At 39.4% G+C, this 13,632-nt stretch overlaps 1 protein-coding gene and 1 long non-coding RNA gene across 2 annotated transcripts in view; one reads left to right on the top strand and one right to left on the bottom strand.

Annotated features, from left to right (window-relative positions):
• The window catches only part of LOC126936307 (uncharacterized), a 300,630-nt gene extending 297,798 nt beyond the window's left edge, over positions 1–2,832 (top strand). The window contains exon 6 of the long non-coding RNA XR_007719423.1: positions 2,734–2,832. This is a non-coding gene — a long non-coding RNA (uncharacterized LOC126936307). The remainder of the gene's footprint in view (positions 1–2,733) is intronic.
• CEP295 (centrosomal protein 295) overlaps positions 1–13,632 on the bottom strand; it is a 1,096,927-nt gene that overhangs the window by 487,032 nt on the left and 596,263 nt on the right. The gene's annotated exons all lie outside the window — the stretch shown is intronic.

Below are 13,632 nucleotides of genomic sequence, written 5' to 3'. Positions count from 1 at the left end.
ATTTTTATCCTAGGTCTTAAAGAATCCCCACAAATAATTTTTCAAGAACAATGATCAGCATAAAGTAAAATAAAATCTAGTATCTAAAGAAGCAAGGCCTTATGAATTAGACCCAGCAGAGGGAAACAGACCCACACGGATTTCAGATATTGAGCTTATCAAACAGAGATCACAAAACTATGCTAACCATTTTTGAAGAAATACAAGGGCAAGTTTGAAAACATCTTCAGGGAGCAGAAACTATGAAGAATGATGTAACATATTTGAAAAAGAACTAAATAGAACTTCTAGAAAAAATTGTCTAATAACTGATATTAGAAACTCAATGTGTGGGTTTCACAACAGATTGAAAACAGTTGAAGATGACATTTGTAAACTGGAAGATACGTTTGAAAAAATTAATGAGGATGAAGCCTACAGAGACAAAAAGATAGAAAACATGCAAAAGAGGTTAAGAGACATGAAGAGTAGAGTAAGAAAGTCTAAGATACATTTAGTTAAAGTCCTAGAAAAAAGAGTCAGAAAGCGGGGCCATGAGCAATATTTAGAGTTAATAGTTAGAGTTATTTTTAAAAACTAAATAAAATAATACACAGCTTCAAGAAGAATAAACAATCTCAAGAAAGATAAAAAATATTTCATCATAGACAAATCACACTGAAACAGTGGAGTACCAGAGATAGGAAAAAAAATCTTAAAAGCAGACAGAGATAACGTACTACCTTTAAAAGAGCAACAATTGGACTGAAAGGTGACTTCTGGCCACAAAAATGGAAGACAGAATTTCTACAATGTGTTGAAAATAACTGCCAATCTAGATATTACACCCAGTTAATATTTGGTTTTTAAAATGAGGAGAAAACAAATATTTTTAACTAAGAAAATCTGTCAGTGTTTAACACAACTAGACTCTCACTAAAGGAAATTCTAAGCAATATACTTCAGGCAGAAGAGAAGCAATATCAAACGGAAGGTCTGAGAAGCAAGAAGAAAATAAGAGCAAATAAAGTGATAAACGAGTATATTCAAACAGTACTAATACATCAAAATACATAATAATAACATGTAAGTTGGCTGCATGAGAAAATTGGGTTAAATGTTCTAAGATTCTAATATTGTCTGTGGTGCAGCAAAGTATTGATTAATTTGGGGATTTGATAACTTAAGCATAATATTATAATATAAGGAACCACTAAAGGAAAAGAATAGCAGGTATATATTCTACACTAGTAGAAGGAAAAATAGAATGATAAAAAATAATCCAAAAAAAGACAAATGGGAATAACAAAGAGCATAGGTAGGACACATGGAAGCACAAAATAAGCTGATAAACTAAAAATGAAACATACTGGTGGTTACATGAAATGTAACTTAATGCTTCTGGTAAAACTGTTAGTCCAAACTGAAAACTACTGAAATGTCCATCTACAGTAGAATGGATAAATTGTAGCATAGAAATACAATGGAATATTATTGCAAATATAATAAAACACAACAAACTGTAGCCATATACAGCAGCATGAATGAATCAAACAAAAAATACTAAGCCAAAAAACAAGACACAAAAGAATGCATATAATACATTCCATTTAAATAGAGTTCAAAAGTGGACAAAATTAAACTACCTCGTTTAGGGATGCATATATAAATGGTTAAACTTTTTTAAAAGGAATGATACCATTATCATTAAAGAATAGGGTAACAGTTACCTTTGGGAAAAAGGAAGGTTTATGATCAGGGCAAGACACATTTGGTCAGAGGCTTTCGAACTGGCAATGTTCTATCTTTTATCCTGAAAATGACTCTATGATGTCCACTTTATAAATATATATAAAAATGTACATGAGCATAGATTATATTTAATAATAAAATGTTTTCAATCATAAATTTAAAATGGTGGGGGAAGTGACTGTTCTCCTGTAATATGATTTATTGTCAGCCTTGTATTCTGTGTATTATATAATTTTGAGTACATGCAAAGCACTATAGTAGGAGTGCTGGGGGATGTGTTTCTGACTTCGAGAAACTTATAATCTGTATGGTGGTTTCCAAACTTTTCAAGTTTGATGTTGCAGTTTTAACCTGAAAAGTGTCAAACACCAGCAATTATTTTAGTAGCTATTACTTGAGTGTCTATTAATTGAGATGGGAGAAGCTTTTATTAAATCAATAAGGTTTTTAGTGAATTTTTATTTTATTGTTTTATTAATCACAACACATCTAGCTACTTGTAAAATAAAAGAATGTATCCATATGTGTCAAGTATTTCATTTGTAATGTCATTCGTAATGCCTTAAGTGTATATTCATTCATTCAATCACAAAGCTTTATTGAGATCTACTTCTAGCCTGACACAATGCCTATTGATTCATACACTCCAGGCAATATTTTTAAGCCCTCTCTGCATAGTATACAGTACCCAAGTTAAGAATCATTGATTTATACCACGTGATCATAGTAATGTCTCTATGCTGAGAACTTCACACAAATACGTTAGAGAGACACAGATTTTGCCACATTAAATAAAAAAGGCTCTGATGCAAAGCGATGTCTGTGTACACATAGAAGGAATAAAATGATATTTTCTTTCAGAATATTGGCCTTTTTATTTGTCTAGCAGCCATTATTTATCTAAGATTCATCACAAGCATTGGACATTGCTCTGGTTCTGAAATCTATGTTATTTTTGTATAATAATTTTAATCTTGTGTATTTTATCAAATTCATTTCCAGCTCTGCCCCTTCCTGCAGTGCAGCATAGGAGGAAAGAGAATGGAATGTAAAGCAAATCTTCACTCTTCACTTCAACAAGTAACATATCTGTATCAGTGAAGAATCTTTTGCAGACAAGCAACCTGTTTTGCACATGAAACTGGTAAGTTGAGGAGGAACAGGCACAGCTGAATCCAGGTATAGTTTCATCCAGGATGTCAATCAATACTACTTCTTATTTTTAAATTTTTTTTAGTTTTTAAGCTTTTTGTGGGTACATAGTTGGTATATGTATTTATGGGGTACATGAGATGTTTTGATACAGGCATGCAATGTGAAATAAGCACAGTATGGAAACTGGGGTATCCATCACCTCAACTATTTATCCTTTGAGTTACAAATAATCCAATTATACTCTTTATTTTAAAATGTACAACTAAGTTATTATTGACTATAGTCACCCATTTGTGCTATCAAGTAGTAGGTCATATTCATTCTTTTTTCTTTTTTTTTGTATCCATTAACTATCCCACCTCCCTGCCAGCCCGCCACTATCCTCCCCAACATCTGGTAACCGTCCTCCTACTCTCCAAGTCCATGAGTTCAATTGCTTTGATTTTTAGATCCCACAAGTAAGTGAGAACCTGAGATGTTTGTCTTTCTGTGTCTGGCTTATTTCACTAAACGCAATGATCTCCAGTTCCATTTATATTATTTCAAATGACTGGATGTCATCCTTTTTTTATGGCTGAATAGTACTACACACACAATACCTCTTGTGTGCTTGCTCTCCCCTCTCTTATCTTTGCTTTCTTCTATGTTGGTTTCATTCTCAGTGAGATCATATCCAGGTAGGTTAATTTTGGATATGAAGTTAACTTTTAATTAACTTCATATCCAAAGTTCCCAGGCCAGCAATATCCCTGACCAGTACAGATTTATGTTCAATCAGTGTGATAATCTCAGTAGAAAGATAGTAGCCCCTCACTGGAGAATAAAGTATCTGTGTCATAAGAACACATTCCTCTGACCTGTAACACCTAGAACACTGAGATAATTTTAAAAAATATATAGAGTCTGGCAGAGATCATCTTGCCAGAGGGATATTGATAAATTTTACAGGCTACAAAATTATACTATTTCCAGTCTCTTCCTAACAACCATATATTCTCCCTAATATATGCCCCTTCACCAAAAGAAAGTAAAAAAGCAAAAAGAAGAAAAACAACATTGTAAAAATTATATTATCCAGGGCCTTGTATTTTCTTTAATCACTCAAGAGTCTGTGACTAAGAATTAATTCAGCAGAAGAAAGTTCTTCTGGTTTTTACTTATCAGCAGAAGTGGTTCCAATCAGAAAATGTTGAAACTAACAGTGCTATTCAGGAGCAATCAGTTATTTATGAACCACAAAAGGAAAAGAGAACAAGCCAGCTATTCAAAGTCATAAACCTTTAGAAGATTACACAGAGACTGATAGAAAGAAGCAAATTCAGAAGTTTTCTGCTAGTTGAGTTAGTAACCTACCTAATATAACAAGTATCAATCATTGGCATATTCATTTTATCCTTCAAAATGAATTATAGAGTACTCAGTAATACTTAAACATAAAGACATGCACTGGAAGTGATTAGCTATGGTTTTGGTATAATCATCCCTTCTGAACCAACATACTATTCATGTTTCACTCAATAAATATTAGGCTCCTATTCTACACCAAGCCCTGACTACATGCTGGGGATACCGTGTTGGTTGGAGAGAGAAAGTCCCTGCCTTCATAGACGTTGCATTCTGATGAGCGAAACCTGGTAAATGCTTTAGCCAGAATGTCTAGCATTCTGACTGTGCTGGTACCTGTCTGGAATTTTTCATTTCTCCTATCGTGCTGTTGGATTTTATACTTCTTTGTTCCACTCAAAGCACTGCTCTAGCTTAGTCCTCAGCATTCCACTGCAGATGAATTGCTTCCCTGTAATTAGGCTGATTTGCAGAGTTCTCAGACTTAAGATGGCTGGAATTTCAAACCTTTGCATGGTTACCACACACATTCCATCACATTCACTTCTATTCCTTTATTTCTGTTCCTATTCACTATGAGAGAAACCCACATGACAGGTATAGTGTCCCTCAAGTATGAGTGTGCTCTGAAAGAAAATGCTTTCTGCTCATGAACACCTTCTGCAAAGATCGTTTTTTTCCAAGAGGGCTTTTATAAGCTTCCCTGAATTAAATGGAAGAAAAAAAAATCTCTCTTTGGAGCAGTAGCCTGAAGATATCCTCCTTGGTCAGAAATTGTTTTCACTATGATCTCACCATCAGGTATATCCCATTCACCTTCTCTGCACAAATCCCTGTTCTGTAGGTTAAAAGTTCTCCTTTTATACTCCCAGGTATATACCCAACACAAATTATGTGCTTGTTCACCAAAAGACATGGAGGATAGCATTCACAGTAGCACCATTCATAATAGCTTCAAATTGGACACAACCTAAATGTCCATCAACAGGAGAATGGATCAATATATTGAGGTATATTCCTACAACAGAATGCTATACATCATGAAAGCTGACAAAACACAGCTATACTGAACCACTTGAATGAATCTCACAAGCTAACAGCACAAGAATCCAGATAAGCAAGAATGCATAAGATGTTCCATTTACATAAAGTTCACAACTAGACAAAATTAATGTAGAGTTTTGAAATGATTCACTTTGCAATGGGAGAGAGGGAGAGTGTTTGGCAGAGGGCATCGGGGGGTCTTCTAAGGTGCTGGTAACATTCTGTATCTTGACTTGTTTTCACAACTATGTTCATTTTGTGATATCTATTGAACTATACACTTAGGATTTATGCACCATTTTCATGAAAAAGAGTTTTTCTTAATAAAATGTATCCATTTGCTGCATTTACCAAGGTTTTATTTAGGTCCCACTCTCACAGGGGAGCAGCTCCTCACCATTCCAGGGGGCCACACAGGGCTAGGAAGGTTTTTCTCCCTGGGTAGCTGGAAATTGTGTTACTGTATATTTGTGGAGAGACAAAGTCGCACTCCACATGGAAAAAGCCAAAGTTTGAAGAAGAAAGACAGTTCCAAATAAAGTGAGGCCATAATCAGATGATGAAAAATTAGCCAGAGACTGATGGGATCAAACCCCAGAAAGCTGGTATCTGGGGATGAGAGGTTATGGGGCACAGTGGTTACATGCACAGATGCTGGAGTCAAAATCCCTGGGTAGATTTCCCAAATCCATTAACTTCTGTGTTACTTTGGGCAGCTTCCTGAACCTCTCTGTGCCTCAGGCCCTCCTCTGTGAAATGCCCCTGAGAAGTCAAAATGTAACACTTGTCAAGCACTCTCAACTGTGCTTGTCCCATGCTGGGGGCTCAACATGTGTCAATGACTACATCTGCATCATTTTCTGCTCTCACAATCCATATACCAGAGCATGGCTGTCCACTGCTCACATGTTATATAGGAAAGCAGGGGAACCCATTCTCTTCCTTCCTAGTCGTAGTTCCAAAGTTCCCAGGCCAGATACCTTTCCTGTCCGTAAAAGCTGTGACCAGAGAACAGGCTCACATTCTATAGAATGACCTCTCCCACCAAACCATGTGAACTGGGAGTCAGACATTCAACAAAAGGGGCAGGTCAGTTTCCGGACAAACAAGCGAGGAGTGATTTGAATGGTATCAAGAGGAGTACAGTACAAATAGCATATTGGTGGGTCCGCCTTTCTTCAAAATGAATGAAACTGTGCCTTTATACACACAATGTAGAAGCGTATGTTAAGCCTGAGTATTTGCCCCAGATTTAACTCTCTGCTTAGATAAGTCAAGGCTGGTATTTCTTTGGCTAGAAATAAAACAAAGCAGGCCCCTTTCTGAGATAAATGTTTTACATTTATTTTGTATCTCACTGGGTTTTTAATCCCATCACTTATCTCAATGCTTTGTTTCTCACTATTTTATCTCAGGGTTTCTGAATGTTCTCCTTGAATAAACAGTATAAACACAATAAACAGTATAACAGGCAAGAACCCTGATATAGAAGTGGAGGCACATTAGCGGCAAGGCAACCAAGGACACTAAGATAAAGCAGAGAAAAACATGAAGTAGCTGGTGCGTGGGGCTTGGAGGGAAGAATTAACAGCGGTGGTTGTGGGGGAGCACTGCAAGCTCAAACAGTGTGCTAAATTTCAGGCGTTAGTAGAAATGTCAAATACATGTATGTGTAGGCAATTATAAACATGAGAAATGTGTAGAATAGTGCCTTACACAGAATAGGTGCTAAATGAATATTATCCAAATGAGTGAATGAATGAAAAGAGGAGAGACAAGGGATTTGCTCATTTACATGTAGGAGCTTTGAGAAGTCAAGGAATTTTAGGATTAAAAGGGACCAGTAAAGTCTATTCCCCTTACAAGTGGTTTGGGCTTGAATACCTCAGTCTCAAGTTTGAATTAGGAATCACTAAGAAAGAGAGAAAAAGAAAGCCACACCGACACATGGATTTTTTAGGGAGTTAAAAGCATTCTAGAATAATGGATGGCTGAAGGACCGTTTGTGGGGCGGGGGGGAAGCTATCATGGGAGAATTGGAACGGACCCCAAGGAGGTCATTTATCATGTCATCTCTCTGTAGAATACAGAAATCATTAGCTGATGACAACAATACTCTACATTTGTGTAGTACTTCTAGTTCTGAAAGTGCAGTTGAAGACATTATCTCCATTAATTCTCACAAGCACGTAGGTATTCTTTTCTGGGACTCAAAGGAAGTTACTAGCTCAGAAATAATGGATGCTTGTTGATGTATAGAAGTCGCGTTACCTCAAACAGACAGATGGAATGTCCTTTAAAAGATTCCTCCACAAAATAACATATTCATTTATTTAGTAACAGGGAGAGCTGTTGAGAATTAAATGATGAATTGTCTTTTCAAAGCTGTGAATTTATTGTATTACCTTGGAAAGTATCTTTACCTCCTCCTTCCAATATAATAGCAAGGAGAGCCACCAAGATGCTTTGGACAGTTATCCAAGGGGAAGGAGGATGATGCTTGGTGGGAAAGTGGGGAGTGGCCCCACCCTGGAGGTGACTTCCCAGGGACTGGGAAGAGTGGGATGTTCAGTGTGTTCTGGATCTCACTTGCACCGCTTGCAAGCATCACAAGAGAAGGACACAACTTAGATGAGGGTGGTGGTGCTGGTAGGAGCAGAGCGATTGCTGTGAGAGGTATAACTATAACCCACCTGGCGTGAGAAGCCTGACTGGTAGCAAAAGACTAGAGCTCAGCCCGTGCTGCCCAAGAGGCAGATGTAAGGGACAGAGACCTTTCACTTCCATTGTCCTCATCTGCATACCTACTGGGATTTTGGTATGATCCATAGGAGATGGAAGAAAATTTAAAAAAGTAATATTGGAATTGTTACTAATCTTGGCAAATTAAGATTTGATTTGATATAGAAAAATAAAGACATACAATGTTTCCTACACTTGAGATGTCATGGAATGATGGTACATCTGTTAACCTTCATTCAACAAGCATTTATTGAGCACTTACTGTGAGCCAGACTTTCTAGTAGGTGTTGGGGATATAAGGGAGAGTAATACAGAACTGGATCTTGTTTTTGAGTAGCTTGTACATCTGTAATGGACAGATAGACAATTAAACAAGGAATAACCAGACAGAGTGCTGGGTGTTAGAACAGGAGAAAGACAGGGATCTGAGACACCAGAAAAAAGGGGTTATGTAGCCTGCTCTAGGGGACAAAGACAGCATCCCTGCAGAAGTCACAGTTAAGCTGAGACCTGAATGATTCTGTCCTGCATCACACAACACTTCCTTCCCACCACTGCTGTGCTAAGCACTTACCCCAGTTACATAGTATTTGCTGTTTTCAAATCTCTCTCTCACTAAGCATTGAGCTCCCAGAGGTCTTAGAGCATCATGTAAATTATTAAAAAAAAAAAAAAATATTTGTATCCTCAGCACCTCTGATAGAGCTCCTACACTTAGTAGGCTTTCAATGCATAGCTGCTAAGTGACACAAAAATTGAATGAATGAATGAATGATGAATGGTGGGAGGCCTAATTGTGCTATACGGTAGAAATGCCAGTGTTCATCTGCAAAGGGTGCAGGCTGGATGCTGCATTCTAGTTAAGCAGTGTCACTACTGTGTCCTCCAGGCAGCCAGTTGCTGAGCATCCGCTAATTAAGGCTACACTGCCACCCTGAGGGCAGTCTGGGTAGTGCCAGGATTGGACAGGACACTGATACCCGCTTTGTTTCTCAGCTTCAGGCTGGCGAAAGCACTAGCAATGCAGCCTCCTCTTTGAAGGAAAGGTCTCTCAACTCCGTCACAGTCCTCCTTACTCAGGCAGCCCTCAGTCCTACTGCAAAGTAAGGGCATGAAGTCTTCTCTTAAAAGTGCAGTCTGGCTAAGGAAACCGAACCTCACTTTCATGGCACAATTTTGGGGACGCAGAGGAATTGAGTCACATTCTTTTCCTTGTGTGTGGGTTGGAGAGGAGGAATCCAGCCCCTACCCCACCCCTCCCATTGCCCTGGAAGAGCCACCTGGGGTAAGCATGAAGCCTGCACACTCACCTCAGCACAGAAGGTAAATGCTTTAGCTGAAATATTCTCCTCTTTAGCGACCCTACTTCTCTCCCCTCCAGGGAGCTTTAAATGCTGGTGATTTCTGACCAGCATCCTGGAAGGGAGTAATGAACTAGCACCCAGGGCACCTTCCTCGCTGTTCTCCTGGCCAGTACCCCAAACTTCTGTCCGGCCGTTACTGTGTGGCTCAATGAACTGGGGGCAAGAAAATCTAGATTATAACCCTGGGTTTGCTGATTCCTATGCATTACACCTTTGGTGAGTTGATTAAACTCTTTGAACCTCAGTTAGCTGATCTACAAAATACATATTAATATACCTGACCTATCTTACAAGGCTGTTGAAGAATCAAATGGTACAATATGCGGAATGCCCTTTGTGAACCCTAAAGCACTACACACATGCAAAGTATTATTATGTCCAATACGTCTGAAAATCTATAAAATAATGATTCCATGGAAATGTACTTTTATGTTGTGAAATCCTCACTGTCTCTCTTTGTTAATCCAGGGAAACCACTGACTAGTATTCCTTTCACTTGACTGTCTCATTTCTTTCACTGATTAATTCAAAAAAGCAGTTATGAGCAAAATTCAACAGCAAAAATATTGATTGAGTGCCTACGATATGCCAGGAACTGTTCTTGGTGCTGGAGATACCACAGATATTAAGGCAGATATATCCCTGCTTTCCTGCACTGGGGCTAGAGCAGGGAGTAAAATGGCAGTCCCTGCCCTTAGGAGTTGACAGTCTAGTGAGAAAGGGAGGAATTTAAAAACTAATCATATGAATCACTATGTGTGTGTGATATGGTTTGGCTCTGTCCCCACCCAAATCTCATGTCCAGTTGTAATTCCCAATGTTGGGGGAGGGACTTGGTGGGAGGCGATTGAATCGTGGAGGCAGATGTCCCCATGATAGTGAGTGAATTCTCATGATAGTGAGTGAATTCTCAAGATATCTGGTTGTTTGAAAGTGTGTAGCACTTCCCCCTTCACTCTCTTTCTCTTCTGCCACCATGTGAAGAAGGTGCTTTCTGCCATAATTGTAAGTATCCTGAGGCCTCCCCAGCCATGCCTCCTGTACAGCCTGTGGAACTATGAGTCAATTAAATCTCTTTTCTTCATAAATTCCCCAGTCTCAGATAGTTATTTATAGCAGTGTGAGAGTGGACTAACACAGGGTGTATGTGGCAACATTAAACTCTCGTTAAGGACACAGGGAAAAAGAAAATGTTTAATATTGTTGTTATCCTCTTGTCCTCACGAACCCTCAACTGCTAGTGGGAAAATTAACTAGTGTCCAATGTCATTAGACTCCATTCAATCCAATATTTTATACAATCCTCAGTCAGGTAATGCTCCGAATCCCCAGCAAAATGTTCAGCTTTTCCAGTTGCCCTCCCCTCCTTCTGTTTTGGTTCTGAAACTAGCATCTCGGTTTATGGGGGGAAAGTAGGGGGTTGCAGGGAGGAGTGTCATTTCCAGGACATGAGGCACAAGGGAAGAGTTGGGGTCCTCTAATGTGTCCTCTCTGTCTTCTGGTCTCCAGAGAAGTGCCTCTTGTCCTCCTATGTGCTGGTAAAGTCTGTGCTAGTGTCACTCAGACCCTCTCTTGGCTCTGTCAGATCCTGGGATTAACCCTTGGCTTGCTTGCCCCCACTGCCTGCATCTGCTGGCTGCAAAACCTAGGCCTCTGCCACATTTGCTCTCCAGTCTATTGGCTTGACAATGTACTCCTAACCTCTACTGTGAGAGTCACCTCACTCTGCAATGGCTGAGCCAGTAGCAGAGGTACTGACTTTCTACTCCACACCTATTCAACTTGTGAACTGAAGGGACTCAGAAAAGCTAAACCTCAGGGCCTCTCTCTGCTGGACCAAATCACACCATTAGATCTGTAAGAGCTTCCCCAGAGACCAAAATGAGCAAGGGCTGTAAATCTTTTACCGACCTAGTGAGTTGTGCCCAGTACAGTCCAGATGAGAAATATGGGGACCCCCGCACCCTGTTTTCCTCTCGCTGTCTGCCTTTGCCTCTGTCTACCAGTGCTCAGGCCTGGGAAATGAAATCTGCATGATATCTGTCTCATCATACCTTTGGCGAGTCTCATGGCTTCACTAAATACCCTCCAGGAAGACTTGGATCTAAGTTCCTTTTCCCAGTGATTTCTCTATCCCTGCTCGCTACCTGGCTTCTTACAGCTACTGAGCTTTATCCACACTGCTGTCCACACACCAGGACCCCACCCCTCTACCTGCAAGTCTCAAAGCACCATAACACATTGCTGTTGTGTGTAACAAACTCTAACTGAAGGTTAGGGGATGATGATGAGGTGCTACGTTTAAAAAAAAAAAAAAAAAAATGGGAAACAACGAAATCAAATGGCAGAAGGCACTGATCAAAGGCCCTCAGCTGTCTCCACCACAGCGACTGTCTTGCTGGTAACATTCCCAGCTTTCTCACAAAGCCATCACTTCCTGGGACTTGTTTTATTTCCTTCTAGCCAAACACTTCTGTCAACTTTCTCAGTCCAGAGACACTCATTTACTGTCCCCACTGCCCCCCAACCCCCCAGGTAACTAACCTGTAATTTTATTATGAAGGGAAATTTAGCTCCTTTTTTAATCAGATGCTAAGGTAGAATTAGCACACAGCAGTGGTTAAGTTCATGGATTTTGAAACCAGCCTGCCTTGGTTCAAATCTGGCCTTCATTGCTTACTGGCTGTGTGGTTTTAAGAAGTTGCTCATCCTCTCGGTACCAGTTTCCCCATCTATAAACTTGGAATGGTCATAGCCCCTACTGGCTGGGGCCCTTGTGAGGATTATATTATAAATGCAAATAAATAAGATGCTTACATCTGTCCTATACAAAGTAAGCACTCAATGAAAGGTAGGTATTATTATCTCTACTTCCTCCTTCCTACACTAGCCGAGACCAGTGATTCTCAAACTTCAGCACATATCAGAATTATCTAAAAGTCTTATTAAATGTCAGGTTGCTGGGACGCAGAGTTTCTGATTCAATAGGTCTGGGATGTGACAGAAAATTTGCATTTCTAACAAGTTCCCAGGTACTGTGATGAAGCTGGTTCGATGATCACACTTTGAGAACCACTGGCCTAGACCATGTTTTCCATTCTCAAAAAATTCCATTAAGTTGTTTTTCTTGGCATCCCATCCTTAGAAATAGGTAGAAGCTTCGAATTATACTTTTTTTTTTTTTTTTTTCTTTTTGTAAAGATGAGATCTCAGTATATTGCCCAGGCTGGCCTTGAACTCCTAGCCTCAAGCAATCCTTCAGCCTTGGCCTCCTGAAGGGCTGAGATTACAGGCGTCAGCCACTGTGCCCAGCCCTCAAATTATACTTGTTACAGAGCCTTCCTGGATCAAATTCCATAGGCAAAAAAAAAAAAAAAAAAAAAAAAAAAAATCTGTTATGCTGACTATTTGGTAACAAAGAAAAGGAAATAAAGAATATATATGTGTACATCCATTTTTTTGTTGTTGCAAACAAACAAACAAACAAATAACTTAGGAAAGATAAACCAGAAACTGATAGAATTGTTTACCTAGGATGGGGTAGAAAGAACAGGAAAAAGAGTGACACAATTCTCTGAGTATACCATATATATACGTGTGTGTGTGTATATATATAGTTTTGACTGTTGGAAGCATGCTAGTGTTTTCATATTTAAAACATTAAATCAAGTCTGAGGAAAGAAGCCTAGAATTACTAAAAAATACAAAATTAAGAGTATATCAAATAGATGACAGAGCTACATGAAAGGGAAAAAAATAGAATGAATCTAAGCCACTTTGGTGTTTATTTTTTTGTTTGTTTTTTGTTTTGAGATGGAGTCTTGTTCTGTCGCCCAGGCTGGAGTGCAGTGGTGCTATCTCGGCTCACTGCAAGCTCCACCTCCCGGGTTCACGCCCTTCTCCTGCCTCAGCCTCCCAAGTAGCTGGGATTACAGGCGACCGCCACCTCGCCTGGCTAATTTTTTTTTGTATTTTTAGTAGAGACGGGGTTTCACCATGTTACCCAGGGTGGTCTCCATCTCCTGACCACCCTCCTCGTGATCCGCCTGCCTTGGCCTCCCAAAGTGCTGGGATTACAGGTGTGAGCCACCGCGCCCGGCTGAATCCAAGTCACTTTGAACACAATACTTAGATAAGCACCCTCAGTCTAAAAACAAAAAGAAGTTCAAACAAATGTTGTTTTGTTAGTGATATGGGTGTAGCAATTCTGAAATTATTTGGTGTGCATTTTAGAATTGAGTAAATTAGTAAA

Source organism: Macaca thibetana, chromosome 14 (assembly GCF_024542745.1).
Source record: "Macaca thibetana thibetana isolate TM-01 chromosome 14, ASM2454274v1, whole genome shotgun sequence".
NCBI classification, from domain to species: domain Eukaryota; kingdom Metazoa; phylum Chordata; class Mammalia; order Primates; family Cercopithecidae; genus Macaca; species Macaca thibetana.
The sequence above is the reverse complement of the archived record's forward strand: the minus strand, read 5'-3'. Positions and strand labels throughout refer to the sequence as shown.